General features: G+C 35.0%; 1 protein-coding gene across 2 annotated transcripts in view; it reads right to left on the bottom strand.

Moving 5' to 3' along the window:
* Nucleotides 1-9,037: 9,037 nt before the first annotated feature.
* Slc35f5 (solute carrier family 35 member F5) overlaps nucleotides 9,038-11,596 on the bottom strand; it is a 38,889-nt gene continuing 36,330 nt past the window's right edge. For both annotated transcript variants that reach the window (XM_020183970.2, XM_074070588.1), the window contains exon 16: nucleotides 9,038-9,899. The gene's annotated coding sequence lies outside the window, so the exon portion shown is untranslated. The remainder of the gene's footprint in view (nucleotides 9,900-11,596) is intronic.

Genomic DNA, 11,596 nt, shown 5'->3' with positions numbered 1-11,596 from the left:
TGCCAGCCAGAACACTTCAAATCTGCCATCTGTGCTGGGGAAACATGTTATGTATTCAGTTTCTTCATTATCTCACAAGAGAAACATTTCTTCTACCAAAAACCCCAAATGACACTAGAATGTAGAAAGATTCCAGACCTTTTATCCGTCACTTTGTCAGCATTTTCTAAACCATAGTCTGTGGAATGGAAACATCTCTGCATATGAACAGATATGAGCAAAAAAGCAAGGGCCCAGTGACCAAATCAACTTGAAGAAAACTGTAAAGTAGACCTCATCCCCTTTAAAGGCTCCTCATCCCCCTTAAAATCTTCATGTATATAGGACTTAAGGATTTCATGCAATGTTAAAATGAAATAGGAACATGTAAATATGAATCCCAACTTTCAATTATGGAATTAGTTTTTGTTCTCATGTTTTACTTTGGATCACCTATTAAGTTAATCTCAAGGGACACTAGCATGGACCAGGACTTGAATTGAGAAATAATTTCATGCAATAATAATTCATCCAATTAAAATGAGTGTCTAACAATGTATGCCCATATGAATAAATGAATAAAGATAAAAATAAAATAAGCATCAAGAAAAAAAAAAACAATGGGAGTTACTGAGGTTACAAGACACACAAGTGCACACAAGATGGAGTGGTTGGGGCTGGAGGTTTGACTCAAGCAGTAGACTGTTTAGCAAGTGCCAAGCCCTCAGTTCAAACCCCAGCACAGCCAAAAAAAAAAAAAAACAAAACAAAAAAACAGAAAAAGAAAGAAAGAAAAAGAAACCAAAAGACTAAGTAGTTTGCAAACACTGGCCAAGAATGTAGTCATGGGATGGGGGTATGACTCAAGCAGTACAGCACATACCTAGCAAGCACAAAGCCTGAGTTCAAAGTCCAGAAAAAAAAGTCACAATATACTCTTTTAGGACTTGTCATCTTCATTCCGGAATGATGCAAGATATTTAGGGATGGGGTAACAGTTGGTCATTTGTTTTAACAAAAGCATGGTGATTACTATCTTTTTGTATGAAGATACAAGAATTTGCCTGCTAAGGCTTTTCCTTAATTTTTATAAAGCAGCACACATTGTAATATTTTAGATCACCTTAACTTTTGGAGTGATTTGGGTCAGGGGGGCTAGATTTAACCTAGATGTCTCAACTTAATGCCAACTTAAATATTTGCTGTTGACCTTGACTTCCTGATCATAACAACTGATTTTTGGTCATTAAAGGGGAAAGTTGGGCCAACAGAGCAAGTCAGATTAACTTGTCTCTACTTCCTCCATGAAGCAGCCCAGCATCTGTATATAGTCCTCTCCAGGAGGAAGATGGTATCAAGGTAGGACTCTCACATCCTAAGCAAGTCTCGGGATTAATTGCTGGGTAATTTCTTCCTTAATGGAAGTACACAGTCTTGTAGACAGATTGTGAATCAGAAAATACGAAATTTGTCAGTGGCCTCCCGGGAAACATGGGGTATATTGGGTGGTCAGATAATTTACTGTCTAAATGTGACATTTTTGAAAGTGAATAGGGAACACGTTTAGTGACTAGCCTGAGAAACAGGTATAAACTGAGACTGTCCTTAGCAGACTGGGGCATGTGGTCATTCTAATGCCACCACTAGACATTACCTAGAGATGCTTCTAGTTGTTAAACAGTGGTGCTTTATGATCAATGAACAAGTTGTATGTGTTTATCTTTAAATTCTAAAGATTTAAAGATGACATACAAATGTCTGGGGGAGTTTTAAAAATAATTAGTGGATAAAGGAAGGATTTTCTAGTAAGAAGGCTTGATGACTATTCTTCAGATTCTGGTTTCATTTTTTCATGAGTCTTTTAAGAAATAAGAAATTATTACTCCCTCATTTTATCTTTTTCAGTTACTAAAAAATATTGTCCCGTCATATAAATATACTTGGTTTTAAAGAGGTAATACTGGTGGGTGCACCTCTGTAGTTCCAGACTGGGAAAGTGGGGATTGGGAAGATCATGGCTTGAGGCCAGCTGGGCAAAAGGTGAGACACTGTCTCAACAAATAAGCCAGGAATTGTGACCTGCGACTGTCATCCCAGCTATATGGGAAGCTGTAAGTAGGAAATCGTAGTAAAACTGGAGATCCTATCTGAAAAATAACTAAAGCAAAAAAGGGCTGGGGGTGTGGCTCAAGTGGTAGAGTGCATGCCTAGCAAGAGTGAGGCCCTGAGTTCAAACCCAACACTGCCAAAAAAATAAATAAATAAAAAGGGAAAGCTGTCACCTCCATGTCTTCAGCATAATGTATGGGGAGGAAGAAAAGGGAAAAGATGCAAATAGGGAGTTAAATAGAGGAAGAGGGGTGGAAGTGAGAAACAGAAATCCAGGACAGAAAATTTCCCCTAATTCTACTTTCTGGAGCACACCTGAGATAGATAAAACCAGTCTTTGTTCCAAAGAATTTCTTGCACTGTGACATCTTCACAAGCTATGATTCTCGTTAAAACCAACTATGTAGTACCTACGCCAATTCTGGGTCTGCTTGACCTGACATCTTCTGCTGTCCATATCTAACTCTGGGGAGTTGACACCAGAAGGCTGCATGCACCATGCTCCTGTGCCAACTGGCTTCCAGGTAGGTCATGCCAATGGGAGTCACTGGCAGAGAGGAAAGCCAGAATGCACTACTCTTATCCCTTGCTGAGCTGCATTACCCCAAGGCTCCTGCTCTCCCTTGCTGTGGTGTGGTGATCCTTCCTCTGGGTGCTCCAGCCTTGGGATCTGTGAACACTTAATCCCCTGCCCCACCAGCCTAGGGATAGTATCAGCTTTCTGCTGTAGCTAATTTCTGAGATCTCTTCATAGTTTGCTTATCCTCTCTGAGATTTCAGTACCTGAGCCATCAGTTTTGTTTTAAATCCCCTTTGTTTAAAATACAAGTAGTTTTTTGTTTTCTTGGTAGAAGTCCAAATGCTATCATACTCAATGAAATGTTGAGCTATTCCAACTCTGGAGGAAAAGCCCACTGGAAGGGCCTATCACTAGCTGAAATCAGATCTCCTACATGGAAGCTTTCCAAGAGTAAATTGGTTATTTACAAGCTTCACCTTTTATGTTGGCTTTGGACCTTAACGTGCACCTTTAAGCGTTTGGTCTTCAAAGCTGAATGATGCTCCCCAGGAAATGCGCATGAAAGAATAAATCAATGGAAATAAAAAGAAACTTTAGAAGTCAAATACTTGTTTACACAAGATTAGGCCTGAAATTTTCATGTATTTTTACTGAAATAGAAAATAAAAAATGATTTTGTACAAATAATGCATTAAAATAATTCATACATATTTTATATTTGGCTATTCATAGTCTATAAAATGTTTCCCAAGTTATACAGTATAAAAAGCAGAATAACTTGACACTAAATCATTGGTAGGAACAGAAGTGGGAATTAGAATTAGTTTTATAATTGTGTTTAAATTTTAAGTACTCCAGAATCTGAAGATATTCATTTTATTAGGTAGATGAAGAAACAAAATTATCAAGTTTTATAACAAAATTGAGATAAAAATCTGCATTAAACTACTCACAGTAAAGCAACCACATCTAAAGCACTGTTTCCTTGATTTATTATAAATATTCCATCTTTCCATGATACTTTTTCATTATCTTTAGTCTTCTCGGTCTGGCAATTGAGTGAACTTGATTTCTGTGCTAACTATTCCTGTCTCTGGAGTACCTGCACATAGGTACGATTACTTAATACAGGTCTATTAAATTAAAATGCTACAATTTAACCAGAATGATATTCTCATTTTATAAACATGAATGAATCACAGTATGCTGAAACTCTGTAATTCAGCTTTAATTTACTAGTCAACGGAGATTAAGAATATTCTAAGAAATCTGAGATGTTTCCTACACTAAAACAAACCTCTAGAAAGAATTACCAAGATGAGTACAAAAAAATTCAATGTAAATAAACAAGGTCTACAAGGATTGCTTAACCTGATATGAATTTATACACCAAGACACACTCAGGAGTAGATTATACCAGTTAAACCTCTACCCTACACTGTATCCCATTAACTAGTTACATATATGTTTCATTGTATGTGGTCTTTCCTGTATTTACAGTAGGGCAGGTCTGGGGAAAGATGAAAGATCCATAACTGAGTCTTTTCTTTTTCTAACAAAACAAAATTAAAAGATGAGAAAATTTAGTTGCATTAGGCTGGTACTTTTTAACATACCCAATTTTTAAGATTACACATTCAAAATAGTGAATACCTTAGTGACAAATTTTAAATACAACAACAGATATTTACATGCTGTATTAAATCATTAGCTTGGATTTGTTTCACAGCTGACTTGATGCTGTCTGAAATCCAAGCAGGCAGAAGAAAACTATGTATTGTGAACATGTCATAGGTCACTAGGAGGCACTACAGCAGTCTCACAGATCAGTAGCTTAGAAAAGAGCGTATCTGTCTGACATACACAGCATACAAATGACCATGGATTCAAACTATATTCAAACATAACTTCTTAAATGCTGTTTAATAAATCTAACTGAAAACTTTTAGAAGCCTAGATACTGAACTCATTTTTACAACTCAGAGGAACCTTTTAAGATAACTGAGTTTGCTGGCTGCTTTACAGGTAAGAATAGTGAGGGGAAGGCTGATCAAGGGAATCGGCATTTTCAAGCACCCACGTGTGCTGGTCTGGACAATTCAATGGGCTTATTTCATTTTTCCTAGTCTCAAACAAGTAGCATTAGTCTGGATTTCACCACTAAGAAATGTAGACAAGCCAGTTACAGTAATTTCCCCAAATAAATTTGCTATTGGGGAGCACAGATTCCAACTTCAAAAGGAATGCTCTTCCTCAAGAGTAATTCAGTGTGATCCTGGGACCAGCAGCAGCATTACCTTAATAATACTTGTTAGAATTGCAAATTTCCACCCCCCTTTTCCCGCAGACACACTGAATCAGAAACTATGGTAGAGTCCAGCAATCTGCATTTAGTAAGCCTACCAAGTGATGTGCTGATACAGGAACTTGAAGCTCTACTTGGAGCATGCATATTTAAATACACAGATGGTCCCCAACTTATAGTGGTTCAACTGAATAATTTTTCAACTCTACGATGGTGTGGAAGTAACAAACATCCAATATTTTCAATTTTGTATTTCGATCTTGTCCTAGCTTGCAATATACATCATTATGCTCTCTCTTGATGCAGGACAGCAGCAGTGAGCCACTGCTTCATCAGCCATGTGACCCTGAGGGTAAACAACCCACATTCTACAGAGTGCTGTGTTGCTATGATGTTTGTTAGGTTCAGTGCATTAAATGCATTTCAACTTACAATTTTTCAATTTATGATAGGTGTATTGGGACATAACCCCATCATAAGTTGAAGAGTATTTGTATATAATTTCATACAAATACTTTTATACAAAGCCATGGGTACTACAAACATTAAAAAAATAGTGCATTATACTTTACTAATTAAGACCATGATAGCCTTCAATAAAATTTTAGTTTGGACATTACATGGTTTTACTGATATTAAATTTTTCCACATGAAAAATGAATGTAAAAGCTACTCCAAGTAAGCAAATACAGTACAAATCTAAAAAATAAGACTCTTGGGAACAGAAACTTTCTGCCTGCCTTGCAAGGACCACTGAAATTAATGGATTCTCTCACATGACTGACTTTATTGTTACTTACCATAATTAAAAGTAGGTATAGGAAAACCATGTAGAGAAATACAAACTGCCTAGCATAAAGGATCTAAGTGAAAATTAATAAAAGTAGGTATCTTGAAAGAAAGAAATAACCCATAAAATGAAATTAAAAACTAAAAATTTCATGAAGTGACTTGTTAAAAGTTCCAGATTGAACATTTTACTCTCCAAACTTAAAATGTCATGAAGGAAATATCTTCACCTCTGAGTTCTCTTCTGACCCAAATCTTTAACTTAAAAAAAATCATATTTTTGCACCGTAAATGCAAAATGCTGTCATTGGAGATAATGCTACTTCACATTAACATTTTGGCAAATACACCTAACCAAAGAACTAATTACTTTTCATAAGACAATTTTCTTTAAATTTATGTCAATGACTTCATTGTTTGACATTCTAATATTAAATTTTTAAATATTTTCTAAATGTAGTGACATTAAAATGATGCTTAGCTTTTAAGATACATAAAGCAGAAATTGTTAGGTAATCAAAAAAATCAGAATGAAAATAAGGTAATTAAATAAAAGTTAAAGGTAAAATAAACACTTCAATCATTAGGTAATCCTCATCCCTGATGGCAAAACAAAACAAAAACAAAATCTTCAGATTAAAATAACAGCAAATTTCCAAGGTCTTTATTTGTTTCTAATTTATCATAATGAACTCCTGTCTCATTTATTAAATAATCTTGAGATTTAAAGGAAAATCTCCTGTGTACATACAGTATACCTATGAAACATGGTATTACTAATTTTTATATAAATAAGGCTGGTGCTATAAAAAAGGACATATGGTATCTAAAAATTTCAAGTATATAAAACAAGTACTTCAATTTATCTAAATGGAATTTTAAGAACATCTAAAGATTATTAAAATAGAACTCTAACTTCAAGTTCTGTAAACTGAACATCTCACAATGCAATAAAAAATCAGCATGCAATATTTTAGTACATAAGTCTGCAAGTATCAGATAATATTCATTTCTTATTTCTACAAATTCTTTCTGAAATATCACTTAGTAATTAAGAATATTTGAAAAGGAGAGTGGGGAGAAAAGAAGCAGGATTATAACCAGTGTTGCTTAAAATGAAAGTAACATTTGCTAATATAATTGTGGAAAATATTTTTAAATAAATTCTTCCTTTTTTCTTCAGATATTTTAATTCTGTAAAGACCAGCACACTTGAGGATTAGTGCTCCAGGCCTAATGAAAAACTGGGCTAGCACAGGACTCAGACCTTGCAACCCAAATTGGCTCTGCATCATTAATTTTCAAGTGGACATTAGCATTCTTCCTAGAACAGGACTGCATACCTTTGAGAACATTCACATTTAACCATGTGAGCTCACTTTGACAGAAACAATGAACTTTATTCCTGAGCTGCTAGGCAAAATCAGTTTAATGTAGGGAATTACTTAAGTCAGGCTGACAGAAGCCAGTATTTCAGTTAAAAAAATCAAAATTTATTTAAAGGCATAACTATAGGTGTATTACACACATCTAAAAGCTTTTTAACCTCCAAAAAGCATTCATCTACACAGTATAAGGCTGCCTCATTTTTTTCAGTTTTGTTGCCCTTGAGATTCTAATGTTCATCTAACAGAAAAATCTTTGTGACAGAAAAGACTTCCCTCAATCAAGGTCATAATTTGAAACACCATGCAATAATGGGATTCAAATTATGTATTGGAAGAAAAGTAGAAGACTGAAAACAAGGCATTACAAATCCCTGTGTGTGTCTTTAGATTCACAAAAAGATATAGCTACAGGCCAATATTGTTGATAAAGAGGAATGACATCAGCAAGTAGCAAGTACTGGGAGGGTGAGATTCCCCCCCCACCACCACCAAATTCCAAAGGTCTGCAATGCAGTTGCTGGGATACCAGGTCTTCTTACCTAGTTTTAGTTTTGGGTAATCTGCAAAATGGAACTAACCCAGCATTTTGAGGTTTATTGTTTGTTTAAGAAATAGGGTCTCTCTGTGTTGTCCAGACTGTCCCCAAACTCCTGGGCTCAGTAATCCTCCTGTTTTAGTCTCCCCAGTAGCTGGGTATGTACCACAGTGCCCAACTTTCTGAGTTTCACCCTCACTGCTTCAACTATTTACCTTGTAAATTGCTAAAGATATTTGTGAACTGTCAAATGGCAAAACCAAAAAAACTTAGGATACCTAGATAACAAATGTCAAAATTAGTCTTTGAGTAAGTGAAATGTTACCACAGTAAGTTATTCCTAAAAGAAATTTCTGCTGGGCGTTGGTGGCTCATGCCTGTAATCCTAGCTACTTAGGAGGCAGAGATCAGGAGGATCATGGTTCAAAGCCAGTTCCAGGCAAATAGTTCTTGAGACCCTATCTCAAAAGGAAAAAAAAAAAACCCATCCCCCAAAAAAGAGCACCTGCCTAGAAAGTGTAAGGCAGAGTCAAAACCCAGTGCCACAAAAGAAAGAAAGAAATCTCCTTAGAGCAAATCCTTTATCAAGCTAATCAGGCCAAAATTGTAATAAAATTAGCATTGTTTTTAACTTGAGAATTGTTGGTGGAACCAAATGAGAAGACAGCTGTTTTTTTTTTTTTTTTAATTTAATACCATATGAAATCTTCTAAATAATATAAAAGTTCTCAGGACTAAGCAAAAAAACAGCCTAAATTTCATTTTAACACTAAAGCAACTTCAGAATGTGAACAGAATAAACTGAAGCAGAACCCTGCAAAAGGAATTTTTTAAAATCAGATTAAGAAATCTGGAAGAACCAGGTGCCAGTGGCTCACATCTGCAATCCATGCTACTTAGAGGTTGAGATCAGAAGGATCACAGTTCAAGGCCAGCCTGGGCAAATAGTTTATGAGACTAAAGTAACCAGAGAAAAATGGGCTGAAGGTGTGGCTCAAGCGGTAGAGCACCTGCTTTGCAAGCATGAAGCTCTGAGTTCAAACCCCAGTTCCACTAAAAACTAAGAAATATGGAAGAGCATTAATTTCACAAAACTTGAAAAGGGAATAGATTCTGATTAGTTAAAAGCCAGTAAACAGTGGGATGTATGTTCACTGAGAGCAAACAGGTCCAAGGGAAGATGTAACATAAATACAGGGAAAACCTAAATTTTGGAGTTGTAATTAGGAATATTTTATACTTAATTGTGGTAAAAGAAAAATACAAATGTAATTTTTTTCATGGAATCCTTCCTTGCCTTTTTAAAAAAATTTAACCATTAAAAATTTACTTGGGAAAGCTAAAATTAGTTAAAGAAAAAGCATTCAGTTCTAGAATAATTTGGCACATTTATATATGAAAAAATACAAAACTATCTGATACATGTTTAATACACAAATACACATATAAACATTTAAGTTTAATAGTATTCTTTTGTCACTTCAATTTAAATCATTCCATTATGAAAATTTTTTAATTGAAGAGAGAATATTTCTTTAAAACTCTAACAGAGCTTTAACAATTAAATTTACAGCAATACAGCCTTTTGAAATATGTACTTTTTCATTTTACAGTACTTCCCCTTTAAAAATTTGTCATGGTTTATCACATTTTTTAAGTACAAGGCACCTAATGCTATGAAAGGATAATACAGTATATGTAGTGTAAGTGTACCAGAATCTTTTTTCAAATATTTATTCACTTTAAAGTTCCACCAAATCTCCACAAATACACTTGTTACATAAATTAAACATTTGTTTCTGAGATATTTTTCTGAGTTATTTTGCAACATTCTACAAAACTCAAAAATCCGTACCTATTACAGGAAGCTTATTTTTAGCATTTTAACTGCCAGAAATACTGATCTACATACTTTTATAATTTCCTGGAAACATAATTTAGTACAGCATTTAACAAGTATGTGAAAATAGTCTCCAGAACATTTGGATTTTATTCCTTGATTAGTTCAAATGATTTCATCAAATGAATTCCTTGAGATATGTAAGGCAGATTGGTCTTTTAGATTGACTATGAACTGGAACTTCCTATAACTGCAGTGATATGTACACAGCTACATAGAAAGTACTTCATTTTGAAAATGAAGAAAACAGACATGAGGAAAATATATTTTAGAGTTTCAAAGAACTGAAACTATTTTTCAGACTAGGCACTGAAACATTTTTCTACAAAAACTTGCCAGGTTGTCTCTTCACTGTAGAATGTTCCATCATCAAGCTAAAAAAAAAAGAAAAAGAAAAAGAAAAAATACAGAGAATGATTAATTATAATTTTCATGCTGAAAATTGTTATGATTTTGGTGATTTTAATCTATAGTTTAAAAAGCAAATTATTTTAGCATAGAAATATATATCATTCATAGTGCATATACCCAATAACTAACTGGATTCTTGAACTCCATGAGGCTAAGAACTCAGGACAGGGAATTTCATAGCAATGTCAATGGCTACTTAAAGACTGTATATCAGCAGCTTGGTTCTGGTATATTACATCCCAACATTGCCCCTGTACAGGTAAAGCCTCCTGCCCTACCTATTCTACTCTATACTACTCTCTGTACTCCATCTTGGTTAGTCTTCACCATCTTCCCTTTTTCTAGCTCTCACTTTTGAAAACACTGGCACACTGCAGGGGTGGGGGCTGAGTATGACTGTGGAAATAATGCACAACAGTTCATGGCAAGATAATTCATAAATTATGGCATCACAAAGATTTAAAGAATAACTGTGCTTGTGATAGTTGTTATTTTTACTTTAAAGAGGGCAAATAAGTACATTATTCACCCCACTTATTCCCCAAAGTCTCACTACACTAAAAAGACAGTAAAGGGATTTTTTTTTTTCTTAAAAGGAATAAACCACATAGATAAAGAGAACAGAGAGACAACAAAATAGCAGCCAACCCCTAGCTAGCAAAGGAGAAATACAACTGGTATCTCTATGAGAGGGGTGAAGAAGCAAGTAAAAACAGGAAGATTGGTGCAAAATACATAGAAATGCCAATTAAGCACTCTGATGTCCTCCCTTTCATCCTGGAGACGAATTGAGGTTAATTCTGTACAAGGGATAGTAACAGAGTCTGTGGACTGAGGAAATATCAGGAAGAATCCTACATGGGTGGGTTATAATTAACATTTATCTAGTCATAAAATACAAACATTATATATAGATCTATACAAAATTATGCAGTCTACACAGGGAGATGTAGGAGTAACATGGGATTGGGAGGCAGACATGAGGAATGGGAGCAGAGATAGTCATCTACCTTAATGAAAAAGTCAGCTAAGATGCCTAAACTGGAAAAATCAAGAAATAGAAGTGTGAGTATGATGGAGAAGGGGGGTGGGGCTAAATACCAAAAGAATCAGCTAAGAATTTAAAATTATTTCCGCAGGTGGGAAAAGAATGAAATAGGATAGTCAGGGGAGGGCAGATGGGATAAGGATAGCTGCTTAGTATAAGAAGTCTTGTAGAACTAAAGCTCAAACTATGTCCATGGATACCCATCATAATAAAAACTAGATTATAAAACACCCCACCAAAGGAAAACATAAAACCAAGGTAAATAGCCTTAAATTAGCTGTGACTATATCAGGAAGGCAACGAAAATTAGGCTTCAAGGCCAAAGTGGGTATTAGAAGTGGGCAGGAATTTCAGGATGTTCTGGGTGGGGAGGCAAAGCCCAGGTGCAAGTAGGAACACCTCAAAAGAAATTGCCTAAAGACATCTCAGAAGAAAAGGACCTGAATTTCCAGAATTCTAGTAATTTACTGTGATCTTGCTCTAAATAACAATCACTTTTGTACCTGCTAAAGATATATGTTGGAGTTATTTCAAGCACTCATTAGCAAGTCATTAAATGTCATACAGTCTTTTGTTCTCTAAGAAATATAAAATATTTCTCTAAATGTATTT

This window comes from Castor canadensis, chromosome 4 (genome assembly GCF_047511655.1).
Source record: "Castor canadensis chromosome 4, mCasCan1.hap1v2, whole genome shotgun sequence".
NCBI classification, from domain to species: Eukaryota; Metazoa; Chordata; class Mammalia; order Rodentia; family Castoridae; genus Castor; species Castor canadensis.
The sequence above is the reverse complement of the archived record's forward strand: the minus strand, read 5'-3'. Positions and strand labels throughout refer to the sequence as shown.